Consider the following 22,245-nt stretch of genomic DNA (forward strand, 5'->3'; position numbering starts at 1 on the left):
GATTGTCTGCTTTTTGCTATATTCTAGAACTATCTGATGCTTTAAGAAAATTAACGATGTGGATTTGGTATATAGAAAGGTTCAGGGGAATAACTGACCTGTTGGTTCCCCTTATTTAGATGGTTGGGTTATGTGAGTTCACAGGTACTAGATAAGCAGGCAACAAGTATCAAAACTTGAAATTTTTTATCTAGAACTGTCTTTGAGGGTCCGTTTGGGGTTGCTAGACCTATTTGAAGGTGCTTATTTAGGTACGCTGACAAAATCAGTTGGGAATGTGTTAGGCAAAGGTTGTTTAAAAAGTGCTACAATTGGGTCACATTTAGAATTATAACTTTTGCCAGGGGCCAAGTTTTAAAGTTAATATACAACAATGCAAGTATTTTTTTTTTATTTTTTTTTGTTGATAAATTCTTTTTTTGTTGTTGATAAATTCAATGCAAGTATCAGTGGGCCCAAAACAACCAATAAGCTAAGAGGCATGATTGGATGTTTTTTTGAAAAAAGCTAACTTTTTGTTTAATTTGAAGTAGATCCACTTTAACCAAATGCCACAAATGGAGTTGTCTTGGTTCTAGTGTGGTTTGACTTGGAAAATTTTAAATTGTTCCAATTGACAATATGGAAGCAGCGTGTCATTTGGAGGTCTGAAGGGCTGTTCTTATATTAAGTATTCCACATGCTATTTGTAATATTTGGTTTATTTTCAAGGGGAATAGTTCCATGGTTTATAGCATATAATCTCTATTACTTAATTATTGACAAAAATGTTAGGACAACTAAACAAGCATACCAACTAGACAAAATATTTGGTGAATCCCATACCAAGTGGTGGGACCTATGTACAAGCGCTCTGTTAGTATTTTTTTTTTTTAAGTGTTTCTAGCATTTTTGTGTTATTGATAGTTCAGATGTTTCTTATACTCCAATGTACTGAACTCAGACTAATCATGGTTACTTGGGTTGAGGTTGGCAACATGGTTCCTCTTGCGTATGGTTGTTCTTAGAGTACACACACATACTTACATATATATATATATATATACATATATATTTTTTTCAATTTTAGAATAACTATGTCCTTTCTCATGGTCTCAATTCTCATTTTTTTTTTGTGTGTGTTTTTCTTCTGTCTTTGAGGCACCTATAACTTAGTTTCTGTTATTCCTTCTTGACAATATTTTATGCCTTCGTTGCTACTCTTAAACCATCCCGTGCTCCTTCACCTCATATTGTCTATGCTTCATGTTACTTGTAGCTCTAGAGAAATGTAGCACCTCATATTGTCTATGCTTCGTGCTACTTGTAGCTTTAGAGAAATGTAGTCATTTCTTATTGTTGTGCCCCCCTCCTGTCTGTGTCTGTGTCTATATCCTCATTTTTACATTTGCTTTTTATTGTCATCCAACATTTTGTACGGTATAGCATATGCCATGCAGCAGTCTTATGGAGATTTTCCATAAATTCCTATCCAATTACATGACTGCTTCAGAAGCACTTCTCCTTATCATCCACTTGTTATAGCTTTAGGACCATAATGAGCTGGAGCTGGCACAGAGCCTGCTTGTTCAGCCTGGAACTGGGGTTAAGCGTTAAATAATTTGGGGTTGAGGCAAGATACGTGTGCTTGGCTTAATTAGATTTGGTTCAAATTAGAAAGTTATAATTGGTTCAATAAGGTGTGTTGGTGATGTACAAGAAAGCACTTAATTAATCTGAACATTATGGATTAGTTCTCTCTCTCTCTCTCTCTCTCTCTCTCTCCCTCCCTCCACCAGACAAAGTGAATCAAAAGCATAGCAAGCAAACCAAATTGTATGTGTGTTTTCGACAGCCTCCAAAATATCCGTCCATCATCAAGGTGAACTACCATTATATCACCATCCTATTATCTCCAATTAAACCACCATTAATAACATAATCAACGATAGGTCACTACTCACATTCATGTCTCTATTCTTTGCTACCTACACTGATAGAGGGCTCTTCCTTCTTTATACTAAATAAGTATGTATGTATCTCTCTACTTGCGTATATTGATAGAGGGCTCGTGCTTAAGTGTTAGAAAAGTGTGTTTTTCGACCTAGTTTTTAAATCGGGAGTCCCCGTGCCTGTTCATTAAGTTTTCACAACTCAAATTGGTCCCTCCTGAGATGTTCGGGGTGTTCCCCAGGCCTTCTCGTGATTGTTACACGATTCCGGCCCGCCGATACCTGTTTTCAAGCTTCAATGTGAAAAAAGTACCTTTTTCGACCTATTTGTCACACCGGAAGTCCCGCGCTAGATCCGTAAGTTACCACAACTTACATTGGTTTCTCCCGAGGTGTTGGAGGTGTTCCACGGGCCTTCTCGGGACTGTTACAGGATTTTTTTGGCCCCAAATGGCCTATTTTCAAATTTGAGTGTTTAGGAAGTGCATTTTTTGACTTAGTTTCCAAACCGGGAGTCCCATGCGAGTTTCGTAAGTTTCCACAACTTACGTTGGTCCCTCCCTAGGTGTTTTGAGGTGTTCCCCGGACCTTCTCTTGGTTGTCACCCGATTTTGGCCCCCTCGATGGACTATTTTCAAGCTTAGGTGCGAGAAAAGTGCCCTTTCAGACTTAGTTTCCAAACCGGGAGTACTGTGCTAGTTCTGTAAGTTTTCACAACTTACATCAGTCCCTCCCGGGGTGTTTGACGTGTTCCCCGGGCCTTCTCATGACTGTTACACGATATTGGCCTCCGACGGTTTATTTTCGAGCTTAAGTGTGAAAAAAGTGCATTTTTTGATTTAATTCACAAGCCGAGAGTCCCGTGCTAGTTCCGTAAGTCTCCGCAACTTACCTCTTGGACCCTCCCGAGGTGTTTGGGGCATTTCCCGGTCCTTCTCGTGACTGTGACACGGTTTTGGCCCCCTCTCGGTGTCCTATTTCCAAGCCTAAGTGTGGAAAAAGTGTCTCTTTCCAACTTAGTTTTCAAACCGGGAGTCCCCGTGCTAGTTCCGTAAGCTTTCAACACTCGCGTCTGTCACTCCCGAGGTGTTTGAGGTGTTCCTGGCCCTTGTTGCGACTGTTACATGATTTTGGCCCCCCGATGGCCTACCTCCAAGCTTAATTGTTAGAAAAGTGTGTTTTCCGACCTAGTTTTCAAATCGGGAGTCCCCGTGCCTGTTCGTTATGTTTTCACGGCTCAAATTGGTCCCTCCTGAGGTGTTCGTGGTGTTCCCCGGGCGTTCTCGTGATTGTTACACGATTCCGGCCCGCCGAGGCCTCTTTTCAAGCTTCGGTGTGAAAAGAGTACCTTTTCCGACCTAGTTTTCAAACCGGAAGTCCCGCGCTAGTTTCCACAACTTACTTTGGTTTCTCTCGAGGTGTTGGAGGTGTTCCACGGGCCTTCTCGGGACTGGTACAGGATTTTTTTGGCGCCCGATGGCCTATTTTCAAACTTTAGTGTTTAGGAAGTGCATTTTTTGACTAAGTTTCCAAACCGGGAGTCCCATGCGAGTTTCGTTAGCTTCCACAACCCACGTTTGTCCCTCCCTAGGTGTTTTGAGGTGTTCCCCGGACCTTCTCTTGGCTGTCACCCGATTTTGGCCCACCCGATGCACTATTTTCAAGCTTAGGTGCGAGAAAAGTGCCGTTTCGGACTTAGTTTCCAAACCGGGAGTCCCGTGCTAGTTCCGTAAGTTTTCACAACTTACATCGGTCCCTCCCGGGGTGTGTGACGTGTTCCCCGGGCCTTCTCGTGACTGTTACACGATTTTGGCCCCCGACGGCTGATTTTCGAGCTTAAGTGTGAAAAAGGTGCATTTTTTGATTTAGTTCTCAAGCCGAGAGTCCCGTGCTAGTTCCGCAAGTCTCCGCAGCTTACCTTTTGGACCCTCCCGAGGTGTTTTGGGCATTTCTCGGTCCTTCTCGCGACTGTGACACGTTTTTGGCCTCCCCCCGGTGTCCTATTTCCAAGCCTAAGCGTGGAAAAACTGTCTCTTTCCAACTTAGTTTTCAAACCGGGAGTCCCCGTGCTAGTTCCGTAAGCTTTCACAACTCGCGTCTGTCACTCCCGAGGTGTTTGAGGTGCTCCCGGCCCTTGTTACGACTGTTACATGATTTTAGGCCCCCGATAGCCTACTTCCAAGCTTAAGTGTTAGAAAAGTGTCTTTTCCTACCTAGTTTCCAAATCGGGAGTCCCCGTGCCTGTTCGTTATGTTTTCACGGCTCAAATTGGCCCCTCCTGAGATGTTCGGGGTGTTCCCCGGGCCTTCTCGTGATTGTTACACGATTCCGGCCCGCCGAGGCCTGTTTTCACGCTTCGGGGTGAAAAGAGTACCTTTTCCGACCTAGTTTTCAAACCAGAAGTCCCGCGCTAGTTTCCACAACTTACGTTGTTTTCTCTCGATGTGTTGGAGGTGATCCACGGGCCTTCTCGGGACTGCTGTTGGATTTTTTTGGGCCCCGATTACCTATTTTCAAACTTTAAGTGTTTAGGAAGTGCATTTTTTGACTTAATTTCCAAACCGTGAGCCCCATGCGAGTTCCGTAAGTTTCACAGCTTACGTTGGTCCCTCCCTAGGTGTTTTGAGGTGTTTCCCGGACCTTCTCTTGGCTGTCACCCGATTTTGGCCCCCCCGATGGGCTATTTTCAAGCTTAGATGCGAGAAAAGTGCCGTTTCGGACTTAGTTTCCAAACCGGGAGTCCCGTGCTAGTTCCGTAAGTTTTCACAACTTACATCGGTCCCTCCCGGGGTGTTTGACGTGTTCCCTGGGCCTTCTCGTGACTGTTACACGATTTTGGCCCCCGACGGCTTATTTTCGAGCTTAAGTGTGAAAAAAGTGCATTTTTTGATTTAGTTCTCAAGCCGAGTGTCCCGTGCTAGTTCCGTAAGTCTCCGCAACTTACCTCTTGGACCCTCAGGAGGTGTTTGGGGCATTTCTCGGTCCTTCTCGCGACTGTGACACGGTTTTGGCCCCCCCTGCGTCCTACTTCCGAGCTTAAGTGTTCGAAAAGTGTGTTTTCTGACCTAGTTTTCAAATCGGGAGTCCCCGTGCCTGTTCGTTATGTTTTCACGGCTTACATTGGTCCCTCCTGAGATGTTCGGGGTGTTCCCCGGGCCTTCTCGTGATTCTTACACGATTCCGGCCCGCCGAGGCCTGTTTTCAAGCTTCAGTGTGAAAAAAGTACATTTTCTGACTTAGTTTTCAAACCGGAAGTCCCGCGCTAGTTTCCATAACTTACATTGGTTTCTCTCGAGGTGTTGGAGGTGTTCCACGGGCCTTCTCAGGACTCTTACAGGATTTTTTTGGCCCCCGATGGCCTATTTTCAAACTTAAGTGTTTAGGAAGTGCATTTTTTGACTTAGTTTCCAAACCGGGTGTCCCGTGCGAGTTTCGTTAGTTTCCACAACTCACGTTTGTCCCTCCCTAGGTGTTTTGAGGTGTTTTGAGGTGTTCCCCGGACCTTCTCTTGGCTGTCACCCGATTTTGGCCCCCCCGATGCACTATTTTCAAGCTTAGGTGCGAGAAATGTGCCGTTTAGGACTTAGTTTCCAAACCGGGAGTCCCGTGCTAGTTCCGTAAGTTTTCACAACTTACATCGGTCCCTCCCGGGGTGTGTGACGTGTTCCCCGGGCCTTCTCGTGACTGTTACACGATTTTGGCCCCCGACGGCTTATTTTCGAGCTTAAGTGTGAAAAAAGGTGCATTTTTTGATTTAGCTCTCAAGCCGAGAGTCCCGTGCTAGTTCTGTAAGGCTCCGCAGCTTACCTCTTGGACCCTCCCGAGGTGTTTTGGGCATTTCTCGGTCCTTCTTGCGACTGTGACACGTTTTTGGCCTCCTCCCCGGTGTCCAATTTCCAAGCCTCAGCGTGGAAAAAGTGTCTCTTTCCAACTTAGTTTTCAAACCGGGAGTTCCCGTGCTAGTTCCGTAAGCTTTCACAACTTTCGTCTGTCACTCCCGAGGTGTTTGAGGTTTTCCCGGCCCTTGTTGCGACCGTTACATGATTTTGGCCCCCCAATGGCCTACCTCCAAGCTTAATTGTTAGAAAAGTGTGTTTTCCGACCTAGTTTTCAAATCAGGAGTCCCCGTGCCTGTTCGTTATGTTTTCACGGCTCAAATTGGTCCCTCCTGAGGTGTTCGTGGTGTTCCCCGGGCGCTCTCGTGATTGTTACACGATTCCGGCCCGCCGAGGCCTCTTTTCAAGCTTCGGTGTGAAAAGAGTACCTTTTCCGACCTAGTTTTTCAAACCGGAAGTCCCGCGCTAGTTTCCACAACTTACTTTGGTTTCTCTCGAGGTGTTGGAGGTGTTCCACGGGCCTTCTCGGGACTGGTACAGGATTTTTTTGGCGCCCGATGGCCTATTTTCAAACTTTAGTGTTTAGGAAGTGCATTTTTTGACTAAGTTTCCAAACCGGGAGTCCCATGCGAGTTTCGTTAGCTTCCACAACCCACGTTTGTCCCTCCCTAGGTGTTTTGAGGTGTTCCCCGGACCTTCTCTTGGCTGTCACCCGATTTTGGCCCACCCGATGCACTATTTTCAAGCTTAGGTGCGAGAAAAGTGCCGTTTCGGACTTAGTTTCCAAACCGGGAGTCCCGTGCTAGTTCCGTAAGTTTTCACAACTTACATCGGTCCCTCCCGGGGTGTGTGACGTGTTCCCCGGGCCTTCTCGTGACTGTTACACGATTTTGGCCCCCGACGGCTGATTTTCGAGCTTAAGTGTGAAAAAGGTGTATTTTTTGATTTAGTTCTCAAGCCGAGAGTCCCGTGCTAGTTCCGCAAGTCTCCGCAGCTTACCTTTTGGACCCTCCCGAGGTGTTTTGGGCATTTCTCGGTCCTTCTCGCGACTGTGACACGTTTTTGGCCTCCCCCCGGTGTCCTATTTCCAAGCCTAAGCGTGGAAAAACTGTCTCTTTCCAACTTAGTTTTCAAACCGGGAGTCCCCGTGCTAGTTCCGTAAGCTTTCACAACTCGCGTCTGTCACTCCCGAGGTGTTTGAGGTGCTCCCGGCCCTTGTTACGACTGTTACATGATTTTAGGCCCCCGATAGCCTACTTCCAAGCTTAAGTGTTAGAAAAGTGTCTTTTCCTACCTAGTTTCCAAATCGGGAGTCCCCGTGCCTGTTCGTTATGTTTTCACGGCTCAAATTGGCCCCTCCTGAGATGTTCGGGGTGTTCCCCGGGCCTTCTCGTGATTGTTACACGCTTCCGGCCCGCCGAGGCCTGTTTTCACGCTTCGGGGTGAAAAGAGTACCTTTTCCGACCTAGTTTTCAAACCAGAAGTCCCGCGCTAGTTTCCACAACTTACGTTGTTTTCTCTCGATGTGTTGGAGGTGATCCACGGGCCTTCTCGGGACTGCTGTTGGATTTTTTTGGGCCCCGATTACCTATTTTCAAACTTTAAGTGTTTAGGAAGTGCATTTTTTGACTTAATTTCCAAACCGTGAGCCCCATGCGAGTTCCGTACGTTTCACAGCTCACGTTGGTCCCTCCCTAGGTGTTTTGAGGTGTTCCCCGGACCTTCTCTTGGCTGTCACCTGATTTTGGCCCCCCCGACGGGCTATTTTCAAGCTTAGATGCGAGAAAAGTGCCGTTTCGGACTTAGTTTCCAAACCGGGAGTCCCGTGCTAGTTCCGTAAGTTTTCACAACTTACATCGGTCCCTCCCGGGGTGTTTGACGTGTTCCCTGGGCCTTCTCGTGACTGTTACACGATTTTGGCCCCCGACGGCTTATTTTCGAGCTTAAGTGTGAAAAAAGTGCATTTTTTGATTTAGTTCTCAAGCCGAGTGTCCCGTGCTAGTTCCGTAAGTCTCCGCAACTTACCTCTTGGACCCTCCGGAGGTGTTTGGGGCATTTCTCGGTCCTTCTCGCGACTGTGACACGGTTTTGGCCCCCCCTGCGTCCTACTTCCGAGCTTAAGTGTTCGAAAAGTGTGTTTTCTGACCTAGTTTTCAAATCGGGAGTCCCCGTGCCTGTTCGTTATGTTTTCACGGCTTACATTGGTCCCTCCTGAGATGTTCGGGGTGTTCCCCGGGCCTTCTCGTGATTCTTACACGATTCCGGCCCGCCGAGGCCTGTTTTCAAGCTTCAGTGTGAAAAAAGTACATTTTCTGACCTAGTTTTCAAACCGGAAGTCCCGCGCTAGTTTCCATAACTTACATTGGTTTCTCTCGAGGTGTTGGAGGTGTTCCACGGGCCTTCTCAGGACTCTTACAGGATTTTTTTGGCCCCCGATGGCCTATTTTCAAACTTAAGTGTTTAGGAAGTGCATTTTTTGACTTAGTTTCCAAACCGGGTGTCCCGTGCGAGTTTCGTTAGTTTCCACAACTCACGTTTGTCCCTCCCTAGGTGTTTTGAGGTGTTTTGAGGTGTTCCCCGGACCTTCTCTTGGCTGTCACCCGATTTTGGCCCCCCCGATGCACTATTTTCAAGCTTAGGTGCGAGAAATGTGCCGTTTAGGACTTCGTTTCCAAACCGGGAGTCCCGTGCTAGTTCCGTAAGTTTTCACAACTTACATCGGTCCCTCCCGGGGTGTGTGGCGTGTTCCCCGGGCCTTCTCGTGACTGTTACACGATTTTGGCCCCCGACGGCTTATTTTCGAGCTTAAGTGTGAAAAAAGGTGCATTTTTTGATTTAGCTCTCAAGCCGAGAGTCCCGTGCTAGTTCCGTAAGGCTCCGCAGCTTACCTCTTGGACCCTCCCGAGGTGTTTTGGGCATTTCTCGGTCCTTCTTGCGACTGTGACACGTTTTTGGCCTCCTCCCCGGTGTCCAATTTCCAAGCCTCAGCGTGGAAAAAGTGTCTCTTTCCAACTTAGTTTTCAAACCGGGAGTCCCCGTGCTAGTTCCGTAAGCTTTCACAACTTTCGTCTGTCACTCCCGAGGTGTTTGAGGTTTTCCCGGCCCTTGTTGCGACCGTTACATGATTTTGGCCCCCCGATGGCCTACCTCCAAGCTTAATTGTTAGAAAAGTGTGTTTTCCGACCTAGTTTTCAAATCGGGAGTCCCCGTGCCTGTTCGTTATGTTTTCACGGCTCAAATTGGTCCCTCCTGAGGTGTTCGTGGTGTTCCCCGGGCGCTCTCGTGATTGTTACACGATTCCGGCCCGCCGAGGCCTCTTTTCAAGCTTCGGTGTGAAAAGAGTACCTTTTCCGACCTAGTTTTTCAAACCGGAAGTCCCGCGCTAGTTTCCACAACTTACTTTGGTTTCTCTCGAGGTGTTGGAGGTGTTCCACGGGCCTTCTCGGGACTGGTACAGGATTTTTTTGGCGCCCGATGGCCTATTTTCAAACTTTAGTGTTTAGGAAGTGCATTTTTTGACTAAGTTTCCAAACCGGGAGTCCCATGCGAGTTTCGTTAGCTTCCACAACCCACGTTTGTCCCTCCCTAGGTGTTTTGAGGTGTTCCCCGGACCTTCTCTTGGCTGTCACCCGATTTTGGCCCACCCGATGCACTATTTTCAAGCTTAGGTGCGAGAAAAGTGCCGTTTCGGACTTAGTTTCCAAACCGGGAGTCCCGTGCTAGTTCCGTAAGTTTTCACAACTTACATCGGTCCCTCCCGGGGTGTGTGACGTGTTCCCCGGGCCTTCTCGTGACTGTTACACGATTTTGGCCCCCGACGGCTGATTTTCGAGCTTAAGTGTGAAAAAGGTGCATTTTTTGATTTAGTTCTCAAGCCGAGAGTCCCGTGCTAGTTCCGCAAGTCTCCGCAGCTTACCTTTTGGACCCTCCCGAGGTGTTTTGGGCATTTCTCGGTCCTTCTCGCGACTGTGACACGTTTTTGGCCTCCCCCCGGTGTCCTATTTCCAAGCCTAAGCGTGGAAAAACTGTCTCTTTCCAACTTAGTTTTCACACCGGGAGTCCCCGTGCTAGTTCCGTAAGCTTTCACAACTCGCGTCTGTCACTCCCGAGGTGTTTGAGGTGCTCCCGGCCCTTGTTACGACTGTTACATGATTTTAGGCCCCCGATAGCCTACTTCCAAGCTTAAGTGTTAGAAAAGTGTCTTTTCCTACCTAGTTTCCAAATCGGGAGTCCCCGTGCCTGTTCGTTATGTTTTCACGGCTCAAATTGGCCCCTCCTGAGATGTTCGGGGTGTTCCCCGGGCCTTCTCGTGATTGTTACACGATTCCGGCCCGCCGAGGCCTGTTTTCACGCTTCGGGGTGAAAAGAGTACCTTTTCCGACCTAGTTTTCAAACCAGAAGTCCCGCGCTAGTTTCCACAACTTACGTTGTTTTCTCTCGATGTGTTGGAGGTGATCCACGGGCCTTCTCGGGACTGCTGTTGGATTTTTTTGGGCCCCGATTACCTATTTTCAAACTTTAAGTGTTTAGGAAGTGCATTTTTTGACTTAATTTCCAAACCGTGAGCCCCATGCGAGTTCCGTACGTTTCACAGCTCACGTTGGTCCCTCCCTAGGTGTTTTGAGGTGTTCCCCGGACCTTCTCTTGGCTGTCACCCGATTTTGGCCCCCCCGATGGGCTATTTTCAAGCTTAGATGCGAGAAAAGTGCCGTTTCGGACTTAGTTTCCAAACCGGGAGTCCCGTGCTAGTTCCGTAAGTTTTCACAACTTACATCGGTCCCTCCCGGGGTGTTTGACGTGTTCCCTGGGCCTTCTCGTGACTGTTACACGATTTTGGCCCCCGACGGCTTATTTTCGAGCTTAAGTGTGAAAAAAGTGCATTTTTTGATTTAGTTCTCAAGCCGAGTGTCCCGTGCTAGTTCCGTAAGTCTCCGCAACTTACCTCTTGGACCCTCCGGAGGTGTTTGGGGCATTTCTCGGTCCTTCTCGCGACTGTGACACGGTTTTGGCCCCCCCTGCGTCCTACTTCCGAGCTTAAGTGTTCGAAAAGTGTGTTTTCTGACCTAGTTTTCAAATCGGGAGTCCCCGTGCCTGTTCGTTATGTTTTCACGGCTTACATTGGTCCCTCCTGAGATGTTCGGGGTGTTCCCCGGGCCTTCTCGTGATTCTTACACGATTCCGGCCCGCCGAGGCCTGTTTTCAAGCTTCAGTGTGAAAAAAGTACATTTTCTGACCTAGTTTTCAAACCGGAAGTCCCGCGCTAGTTTCCATAACTTACATTGGTTTCTCTCGAGGTGTTGGAGGTGTTCCACGGGCCTTCTCAGGACTCTTACAGGATAGGATTTTTTTGGCCCCCGATGGCCTATTTTCAAACTTAAGTGTTTAGGAAGTGCATTTTTTGACTTAGTTTCCAAACCGGGTGTCCCGTGCGAGTTTCGTTAGTTTCCACAACTCACGTTTGTCCCTCCCTAGGTGTTTTGAGGTGTTTTGAGGTGTTCCCCGGACCTTCTCTTGGCTGTCACCCGATTTTGGCCCCCCCGATGCACTATTTTCAAGCTTAGGTGCGAGAAATGTGCCGTTTAGGACTTCGTTTCCAAACCGGGAGTCCCGTGCTAGTTCCGTAAGTTTTCACAACTTACATCGGTCCCTCCCGGGGTGTGTGGCGTGTTCCCCGGGCCTTCTCGTGACTGTTACACGATTTTGGCCCCCGACGGCTTATTTTCGAGCTTAAGTGTGAAAAAAGGTGCATTTTTTGATTTAGCTCTCAAGCCGAGAGTCCCGTGCTAGTTCCGTAAGGCTCCGCAGCTTACCTCTTGGACCCTCCCGAGGTGTTTTGGGCATTTCTCGGTCCTTCTTGCGACTGTGACACGTTTTTGGCCTCCTCCCCGGTGTCCAATTTCCAAGCCTCAGCGTGGAAAAAGTGTCTCTTTCCAACTTAGTTTTCAAACCGGGAGTCCCCGTGCTAGTTCCGTAAGCTTTCACAACTTTCGTCTGTCACTCCCGAGGTGTTTGAGGTTTTCCCGGCCCTTGTTGCGACCGTTACATGATTTTGGCCCCCCGATGGCCTACCTCCAAGCTTAATTGTTAGAAAAGTGTGTTTTCCGACCTAGTTTTCAAATCGGGAGTCCCCGTGCCTGTTCGTTATGTTTTCACGGCTCAAATTGGTCCCTCCTGAGGTGTTCGTGGTGTTCCCCGGGCGCTCTCGTGATTGTTACACGATTCCGGCCCGCCGAGGCCTCTTTTCAAGCTTCGGTGTGAAAAGAGTACCTTTTCCGACCTAGTTTTTCAAACCGGAAGTCCCGCGCTAGTTTCCACAACTTACTTTGGTTTCTCTCGAGGTGTTGGAGGTGTTCCACGGGCCTTCTCGGGACTGGTACAGGATTTTTTTGGCGCCCGATGGCCTATTTTCAAACTTTAGTGTTTAGGAAGTGCATTTTTTGACTAAGTTTCCAAACCGGGAGTCCCATGCGAGTTTCGTTAGCTTCCACAACCCACGTTTGTCCCTCCCTAGGTGTTTTGAGGTGTTCCCCGGACCTTCTCTTGGCTGTCACCCGATTTTGGCCCACCCGATGCACTATTTTCAAGCTTAGGTGCGAGAAAAGTGCCGTTTCGGACTTAGTTTCCAAACCGGGAGTCCCGTGCTAGTTCCGTAAGTTTTCACAACTTACATCGGTCCCTCCCGGGGTGTGTGACGTGTTCCCCGGGCCTTCTCGTGACTGTTACACGATTTTGGCCCCCGACGGCTGATTTTCGAGCTTAAGTGTGAAAAAGGTGCATTTTTTGATTTAGTTCTCAAGCCGAGAGTCCCGTGCTAGTTCCGCAAGTCTCCGCAGCTTACCTTTTGGACCCTCCCGAGGTGTTTTGGGCATTTCTCGGTCCTTCTCGCGACTGTGACACGTTTTTGGCCTCCCCCCGGTGTCCTATTTCCAAGCCTAAGCGTGGAAAAACTGTCTCTTTCCAACTTAGTTTTCAAACCGGGAGTCCCCGTGCTAGTTCCGTAAGCTTTCACAACTCGCGTCTGTCACTCCCGAGGTGTTTGAGGTGCTCCCGGCCCTTGTTACGACTGTTACATGATTTTAGGCCCCCGATAGCCTACTTCCAAGCTTAAGTGTTAGAAAAGTGTCTTTTCCTACCTAGTTTCCAAATCGGGAGTCCCCGTGCCTGTTCGTTATGTTTTCACGGCTCAAATTGGCCCCTCCTGAGATGTTCGGGGTGTTCCCCGGGCCTTCTCGTGATTGTTACACGATTCCGGCCCGCCGAGGCCTGTTTTCACGCTTCGGGGTGAAAAGAGTACCTTTTCCGACCTAGTTTTCAAACCAGAAGTCCCGCGCTAGTTTCCACAACTTACGTTGTTTTCTCTCGATGTGTTGGAGGTGATCCACGGGCCTTCTCGGGACTGCTGTTGGATTTTTTTGGGCCCCGATTACCTATTTTCAAACTTTAAGTGTTTAGGAAGTGCATTTTTTGACTTAATTTCCAAACCGTGAGCCCCATGCGAGTTCCGTACGTTTCACAGCTCACGTTGGTCCCTCCCTAGGTGTTTTGAGGTGTTCCCCGGACCTTCTCTTGGCTGTCACCCGATTTTGGCCCCCCCGATGGGCTATTTTCAAGCTTAGATGCGAGAAAAGTGCCGTTTCGGACTTAGTTTCCAAACCGGGAGTCCCGAGCTAGTTCCGTAAGTTTTCACAACTTACATCGGTCCCTCCCGGGGTGTTTGACGTGTTCCCTGGGCCTTCTCGTGACTGTTACACGATTTTGGCCCCCGACGGCTTATTTTCGAGCTTAAGTGTGAAAAAAGTGCATTTTTTGATTTAGTTCTCAAGCCGAGTGTCCCGTGCTAGTTCCGTAAGTCTCCGCAACTTACCTCTTGGACCCTCCGGAGGTGTTTGGGGCATTTCTCGGTCCTTCTCGCGACTGTGACACGGTTTTGGCCCCCCCTGCGTCCTACTTCCGAGCTTAAGTGTTCGAAAAGTGTGTTTTCTGACCTAGTTTTCAAATCGGGAGTCCTCGTGCCTGTTCGTTATGTTTTCACGGCTTACATTGGTCCCTCCTGAGATGTTCGGGGTGTTCCCCGGGCCTTCTCGTGATTCTTACACGATTCCGGCCCGCCGAGGCCTGTTTTCAAGCTTCAGTGTGAAAAAAGTACATTTTCTGACCTAGTTTTCAAACCGGAAGTCCCGCGCTAGTTTCCATAACTTACATTGGTTTCTCTCGAGGTGTTGGAGGTGTTCCACGGGCCTTCTCAGGACTCTTACAGGATTTTTTTGGCCCCCGATGGCCTATTTTCAAACTTAAGTGTTTAGGAAGTGCATTTTTTGACTTAGTTTCCAAACCGGGTGTCCCGTGCGAGTTTCGTTAGTTTCCACAACTCACGTTTGTCCCTCCCTAGGTGTTTTGAGGTGTTTTGAGGTGTTCCCCGGACCTTCTCTTGGCTGTCACCCGATTTTGGCCCCCCCGATGCACTATTTTCAAGCTTAGGTGCGAGAAATGTGCCGTTTAGGACTTCGTTTCCAAACCGGGAGTCCCGTGCTAGTTCCGTAAGTTTTCACAACTTACATCGGTCCCTCCCGGGGTGTGTGGCGTGTTCCCCGGGCCTTCTCGTGACTGTTACACGATTTTGGCCCCCGACGGCTTATTTTCGAGCTTAAGTGTGAAAAAAGGTGCATTTTTTGATTTAGCTCTCAAGCCGAGAGTCCCGTGCTAGTTCCGTAAGGCTCCGCAGCTTACCTCTTGGACCCTCCCGAGGTGTTTTGGGCATTTCTCGGTCCTTCTTGCGACTGTGAAACGTTTTTGGCCTCCTCCCCGGTGTCCAATTTCCAAGCCTCAGCGTGGAAAAAGTGTCTCTTTCCAACTTAGTTTTCAAACCGGGAGTCCCCGTGCTAGTTCCGTAAGCTTTCACAACTTTCGTCTGTCACTCCCGAGGTGTTTGAGGTTTTCCCGGCCCTTGTTGCGACCGTTACATGATTTTGGCCCCCCGATGGCCTACCTCCAAGCTTAATTGTTAGAAAAGTGTGTTTTCCGACCTAGTTTTCAAATCGGGAGTCCCCGTGCCTGTTCGTTATGTTTTCACGGCTCAAATTGGTCCCTCCTGAGGTGTTCGTGGTGTTCCCCGGGCGCTCTCGTGATTGTTACACGATTCCGGCCCGCCGAGGCCTCTTTTCAAGCTTCGGTGTGAAAAGAGTACCTTTTCCGACCTAGTTTTTCAAACCGGAAGTCCCGCGCTAGTTTCCACAACTTACTTTGGTTTCTCTCGAGGTGTTGGAGGTGTTCCACGGGCCTTCTCGGGACTGGTACAGGATTTTTTTGGCGCCCGATGGCCTATTTTCAAACTTTAGTGTTTAGGAAGTGCATTTTTTGACTAAGTTTCCAAACCGGGAGTCCCATGCGAGTTTCGTTAGCTTCCACAACCCACGTTTGTCCCTCCCTAGGTGTTTTGAGGTGTTCCCCGGACCTTCTCTTGGCTGTCACCCGATTTTGGCCCACCCGATGCACTATTTTCAAGCTTAGGTGCGAGAAAAGTGCCGTTTCGGACTTAGTTTCCAAACCGGGAGTCCCGTGCTAGTTCCGTAAGTTTTCACAACTTACATCGGTCCCTCCCGGGGTGTGTGACGTGTTCCCCGGGCCTTCTCGTGACTGTTACACGATTTTGGCCCCCGACGGCTGATTTTCGAGCTTAAGTGTGAAAAAGGTGCATTTTTTGATTTAGTTCTCAAGCCGAGAGTCCCGTGCTAGTTCCGCAAGTCTCCGCAGCTTACCTTTTGGACCCTCCCGAGGTGTTTTGGGCATTTCTCGGTCCTTCTCGCGACTGTGACACGTTTTTGGCCTCCCCCGGTGTCCTATTTCCAAGCCTAAGCGTGGAAAAACTGTCTCTTTCCAACTTAGTTTTCAAACCGGGAGTCCCCGTGCTAGTTCCGTAAGCTTTCACAACTCGCGTCTGTCACTCCCGAGGTGTTTGAGGTGCTCCCGGCCCTTGTTACGACTGTTACATGATTTTAGGCCCCCGATAGCCTACTTCCAAGCTTAAGTGTTAGAAAAGTGTCTTTTCCTACCTAGTTTCCAAATCGGGAGTCCCCGTGCCTGTTCGTTATGTTTTCACGGCTCAAATTGGCCCCTCCTGAGATGTTCGGGGTGTTCCCCGGGCCTTCTCGTGATTGTTACACGATTCCGGCCCGCCGAGGCCTGTTTTCACGCTTCGGGGTGAAAAGAGTACCTTTTCCGACCTAGTTTTCAAACCAGAAGTCCCGCGCTAGTTTCCACAACTTACGTTGTTTTCTCTCGATGTGTTGGAGGTGATCCACGGGCCTTCTCGGGACTGCTGTTGGATTTTTTTGGGCCCCGATTACCTATTTTCAAACTTTAAGTGTTTAGGAAGTGCATTTTTTGACTTAATTTCCAAACCGTGAGCCCCATGCGAGTTCCGTACGTTTCACAGCTCACGTTGGTCCCTCCCTAGGTGTTTTGAGGTGTTCCCCGGACCTTCTCTTGGCTGTCACCCGATTTTGGCCCCCCCGATGGGCTATTTTCAAGCTTAGATGCGAGAAAAGTGCCGTTTCGGACTTAGTTTCCAAACCGGGAGTCCCGAGCTAGTTCCGTAAGTTTTCACAACTTACATCGGTCCCTCCCGGGGTGTTTGACGTGTTCCCTGGGCCTTCTCGTGACTGTTACACGATTTTGGCCCCCGACGGCTTATTTTCGAGCTTAAGTGTGAAAAAAGTGCATTTTTTGATTTAGTTCTCAAGCCGAGTGTCCCGTGCTAGTTCCGTAAGTCTCCGCAACTTACCTCTTGGACCCTCCGGAGGTGTTTGGGGCATTTCTCGGTCCTTCTCGCGACTGTGACACGGTTTTGGCCCCCCCTGCGTCCTACTTCCGAGCTTAAGTGTTCGAAAAGTGTGTTTTCTGACCTAGTTTTCAAATCGGGAGTCCTCGTGCCTGTTCGTTATGTTTTCACGGCTTACATTGGTCCCTCCTGAGATGTTCGGGGTGTTCCCCGGGCCTTCTCGTGATTCTTACACGATTCCGGCCCGCCGAGGCCTGTTTTCAAGCTTCAGTGTGAAAAAAGTACATTTTCTGACCTAGTTTTCAAACCGGAAGTCCCGCGCTAGTTTCCATAACTTACATTGGTTTCTCTCGAGGTGTTGGAGGTGTTCCACGGGCCTTCTCAGGACTCTTACAGGATAGGATTTTTTTGGCCCCCGATGGCCTATTTTCAAACTTAAGTGTTTAGGAAGTGCATTTTTTGACTTAGTTTCCAAACCGGGTGTCCCGTGCGAGTTTCGTTAGTTTCCACAACTCACGTTTGTCCCTCCCTAGGTGTTTTGAGGTGTTTTGAGGTGTTCCCCGGACCTTCTCTTGGCTGTCACCCGATTTTGGCCCCCCCGATGCACTATTTTCAAGCTTAGGTGCGAGAAATGTGCCGTTTAGGACTTAGTTTCCAAACCGGGAGTCCCGTGCTAGTTCCGTAAGTTTTCACAACTTACATCGGTCCCTCCCGGGGTGTGTGGCGTGTTCCCCGGGCCTTCTCGTGACTGTTACACGATTTTGGCCCCCGACGGCTTATTTTCGAGCTTAAGTGTGAAAAAAGGTGCATTTTTTGATTTAGCTCTCAAGCCGAGAGTCCCGTGCTAGTTCCGTAAGGCTCCGCAGCTTACCTCTTGGACCCTCCCGAGGTGTTTTGGGCATTTCTCGGTCCTTCTTGCGACTGTGACACGTTTTTGGCCTCCTCCCCGGTGTCCAATTTCCAAGCCTCAGCGTGGAAAAAGTGTCTCTTTCCAACTTAGTTTTCAAACCGGGAGTCCCCGTGCTAGTTCCGTAAGCTTTCACAACTTTCGTCTGTCACTCCCGAGGTGTTTGAGGTTTTCCCGGCCCTTGTTGCGACCGTTACATGATTTTGGCCCCCCGATGGCCTACCTCCAAGCTTAATTGTTAGAAAAGTGTGTTTTCCGACCTAGTTTTCAAATCGGGAGTCCCCGTGCCTGTTCGTTATGTTTTCACGGCTCAAATTGGTCCCTCCTGAGGTGTTCGTGGTGTTCCCCGGGCGCTCTCGTGATTGTTACACGATTCCGGCCCGCCGAGGCCTCTTTTCAAGCTTCGGTGTGAAAAGAGTACCTTTTCCGACCTAGTTTTTCAAACCGGAAGTCCCGCGCTAGTTTCCACAACTTACTTTGGTTTCTCTCGAGGTGTTGGAGGTGTTCCACGGGCCTTCTCGGGACTGGTACAGGATTTTTTTGGCGCCCGATGGCCTATTTTCAAACTTTAGTGTTTAGGAAGTGCATTTTTTGACTAAGTTTCCAAACCGGGAGTCCCATGCGAGTTTCGTTAGCTTCCACAACCCACGTTTGTCCCTCCCTAGGTGTTTTGAGGTGTTCCCCGGACCTTCTCTTGGCTGTCACCCGATTTTGGCCCACCCGATGCACTATTTTCAAGCTTAGGTGCGAGAAAAGTGCCGTTTCGGACTTAGTTTCCAAACCGGGAGTCCCGTGCTAGTTCCGTAAGTTTTCACAACTTACATCGGTCCCTCCCGGGGTGTGTGACGTGTTCCCCGGGCCTTCTCGTGACTGTTACACGATTTTGGCCCCCGACGGCTGATTTTCGAGCTTAAGTGTGAAAAAGGTGCATTTTTTGATTTAGTTCTCAAGCCGAGAGTCCCGTGCTAGTTCCGCAAGTCTCCGCAGCTTACCTTTTGGACCCTCCCGAGGTGTTTTGGGCATTTCTCGGTCCTTCTCGCGACTGTGACACGTTTTTGGCCTCCCCCCGGTGTCCTATTTCCAAGCCTAAGCGTGGAAAAACTGTCTCTTTCCAACTTAGTTTTCACACCGGGAGTCCCCGTGCTAGTTCCGTAAGCTTTCACAACTCGCGTCTGTCACTCCCGAGGTGTTTGAGGTGCTCCCGGCCCTTGTTACGACTGTTACATGATTTTAGGCCCCCGATAGCCTACTTCCAAGCTTAAGTGTTAGAAAAGTGTCTTTTCCTACCTAGTTTCCAAATCGGGAGTCCCCGTGCCTGTTCGTTATGTTTTCACGGCTCAAATTGGCCCCTCCTGAGATGTTCGGGGTGTTCCCCGGGCCTTCTCGTGATTGTTACACGATTCCGGCCCGCCGAGGCCTGTTTTCACGCTTCGGGGTGAAAAGAGTACCTTTTCCGACCTAGTTTTCAAACCAGAAGTCCCGCGCTAGTTTCCACAACTTACGTTGTTTTCTCTCGATGTGTTGGAGGTGATCCACGGGCCTTCTCGGGACTGCTGTTGGATTTTTTTGGGCCCCGATTACCTATTTTCAAACTTTAAGTGTTTAGGAAGTGCATTTTTTGACTTAATTTCCAAACCGTGAGCCCCATGCGAGTTCCGTACGTTTCACAGCTCACGTTGGTCCCTCCCTAGGTGTTTTGAGGTGTTCCCCGGACCTTCTCTTGGCTGTCACCCGATTTTGGCCCCCCCGATGGGCTATTTTCAAGCTTAGATGCGAGAAAAGTGCCGTTTCGGACTTAGTTTCCAAACCGGGAGTCCCGAGCTAGTTCCGTAAGTTTTCACAACTTACATCGGTCCCTCCCGGGGTGTTTGACGTGTTCCCTGGGCCTTCTCGTGACTGTTACACGATTTTGGCCCCCGACGGCTTATTTTCGAGCTTAAGTGTGAAAAAAGTGCATTTTTTGATTTAGTTCTCAAGCCGAGTGTCCCGTGCTAGTTCCGTAAGTCTCCGCAACTTACCTCTTGGACCCTCCGGAGGTGTTTGGGGCATTTCTCGGTCCTTCTCGCGACTGTGACACGGTTTTGGCCCCCCCTGCGTCCTACTTCCGAGCTTAAGTGTTCGAAAAGTGTGTTTTCTGACCTAGTTTTCAAATCGGGAGTCCCCGTGCCTGTTCGTTATGTTTTCACGGCTTACATTGGTCCCTCCTGAGATGTTCGGGGTGTTCCCCGGGCCTTCTCGTGATTCTTACACGATTCCGGCCCGCCGAGGCCTGTTTTCAAGCTTCAGTGTGAAAAAAGTACATTTTCTGACCTAGTTTTCAAACCGGAAGTCCCGCGCTAGTTTCCATAACTTACATTGGTTTCTCTCGAGGTGTTGGAGGTGTTCCACGGGCCTTCTCAGGACTCTTACAGGATAGGATTTTTTTGGCCCCCGATGGCCTATTTTCAAACTTAAGTGTTTAGGAAGTGCATTTTTTGACTTAGTTTCCAAACCGGGTGTCCCGTGCGAGTTTCGTTAGTTTCCACAACTCACGTTTGTCCCTCCCTAGGTGTTTTGAGGTGTTTTGAGGTGTTCCCCGGACCTTCTCTTGGCTGTCACCCGATTTTGGCCCCCCCGATGCACTATTTTCAAGCTTAGGTGCGAGAAATGTGCCGTTTAGGACTTCGTTTCCAAACCGGGAGTCCCGTGCTAGTTCCGTAAGTTTTCACAACTTACATCGGTCCCTCCCGGGGTGTGTGGCGTGTTCCCCGGGCCTTCTCGTGACTGTTACACGATTTTGGCCCCCGACGGCTTATTTTCGAGCTTAAGTGTGAAAAAAGGTGCATTTTTTGATTTAGCTCTCAAGCCGAGAGTCCCGTGCTAACGTAAGGCTCCGCAGCTTACCTCTTGGACCCTCCCGAGGTGTTTTGGGCATTTCTCGGTCCTTCTTGCGACTGTGACACGTTTTTGGCCTCCTCCCCGGTGTCCAATTTCCAAGCCTCAGCGTGGAAAAAGTGTCTCTTTCCAACTTAGTTTTCAAACCGGGAGTCCCCGTGCTAGTTCCGTAAGCTTTCACAACTTTCGTCTGTCACTCCCGAGGTGTTTGAGGTTTTCCCGGCCCTTGTTGCGACCGTTACATGATTTTGGCCCCCCGATGGCCTACCTCCAAGCTTAATTGTTAGAAAAGTGTGTTTTCCGACCTAGTTTTCAAATCGGGAGTCCCCGTGCCTGTTCGTTATGTTTTCACGGCTCAAATTGGTCCCTCCTGAGGTGTTCGTGGTGTTCCCCGGGCGCTCTCGTGATTGTTACACGATTCCGGCCCGCCGAGGCCTCTTTTCAAGCTTCGGTGTGAAAAGAGTACCTTTTCCGACCTAGTTTTTCAAACCGGAAGTCCCGCGCTAGTTTCCACAACTTACTTTGGTTTCTCTCGAGGTGTTGGAGGTGTTCCACGGGCCTTCTCGGGACTGGTACAGGATTTTTTTGGCGCCCGATGGCCTATTTTCAAACTTTAGTGTTTAGGAAGTGCATTTTTTGACTAAGTTTCCAAACCGGGAGTCCCATGCGAGTTTCGTTAGCTTCCACAACCCACGTTTGTCCCTCCCTAGGTGTTTTGAGGTGTTCCCCGGACCTTCTCTTGGCTGTCACCCGATTTTGGCCCACCCGATGCACTATTTTCAAGCTTAGGTGCGAGAAAAGTGCCGTTTCGGACTTAGTTTCCAAACCGGGAGTCCCGTGCTAGTTCCGTAAGTTTTCACAACTTACATCGGTCCCTCCCGGGGTGTGTGACGTGTTCCCCGGGCCTTCTCGTGACTGTTACACGATTTTGGCCCCCGACGGCTGATTTTCGAGCTTAAGTGTGAAAAAGGTGCATTTTTTGATTTAGTTCTCAAGCCGAGAGTCCCGTGCTAGTTCCGCAAGTCTCCGCAGCTTACCTTTTGGACCCTCCCGAGGTGTTTTGGGCATTTCTCGGTCCTTCTCGCGACTGTGACACGTTTTTGGCCTCCCCCCGGTGTCCTATTTCCAAGCCTAAGCGTGGAAAAACTGTCTCTTTCCAACTTAGTTTTCACACCGGGAGTCCCCGTGCTAGTTCCGTAAGCTTTCACAACTCGCGTCTGTCACTCCCGAGGTGTTTGAGGTGCTCCCGGCCCTTGTTACGACTGTTACATGATTTTAGGCCCCCGATAGCCTACTTCCAAGCTTAAGTGTTAGAAAAGTGTCTTTTCCTACCTAGTTTCCAAATCGGGAGTCCCCGTGCCTGTTCGTTATGTTTTCACGGCTCAAATTGGCCCCTCCTGAGATGTTCGGGGTGTTCCCCGGGCCTTCTCGTGATTGTTACACGATTCCGGCCCGCCGAGGCCTGTTTTCACGCTTCGGGGTGAAAAGAGTACCTTTTCCGACCTAGTTTTCAAACCAGAAGTCCCGCGCTAGTTTCCACAACTTACGTTGTTTTCTCTCGATGTGTTGGAGGTGATCCACGGGCCTTCTCGGGACTGCTGTTGGATTTTTTTGGGCCCCGATTACCTATTTTCAAACTTTAAGTGTTTAGGAAGTGCATTTTTTGACTTAATTTCCAAACCGTGAGCCCCATGCGAGTTCCGTACGTTTCACAGCTCACGTTGGTCCCTCCCTAGGTGTTTTGAGGTGTTCCCCGGACCTTCTCTTGGCTGTCACCCGATTTTGGCCCCCCCGATGGGCTATTTTCAAGCTTAGATGCGAGAAAAGTGCCGTTTCGGACTTAGTTTCCAAACCGGGAGTCCCGAGCTAGTTCCGTAAGTTTTCACAACTTACATCGGTCCCTCCCGGGGTGTTTGACGT

General features: G+C 49.3%; 1 protein-coding gene across 2 annotated transcripts in view; it reads left to right on the forward strand.

The window, feature by feature from the left end:
- The window catches only part of LOC114316730 (putative elongation factor TypA-like SVR3, chloroplastic), a 112,445-nt gene that overhangs the window by 13,490 nt on the left and 76,710 nt on the right, over positions 1-22,245 (forward strand). The window lies entirely within an intron of this gene.

This window comes from Camellia sinensis, chromosome 6 (genome assembly GCF_055761805.1).
Source record: "Camellia sinensis isolate YWXY chromosome 6, ASM5576180v1, whole genome shotgun sequence".
In the NCBI taxonomy this organism is placed as follows: domain Eukaryota; kingdom Viridiplantae; phylum Streptophyta; class Magnoliopsida; order Ericales; family Theaceae; genus Camellia; species Camellia sinensis.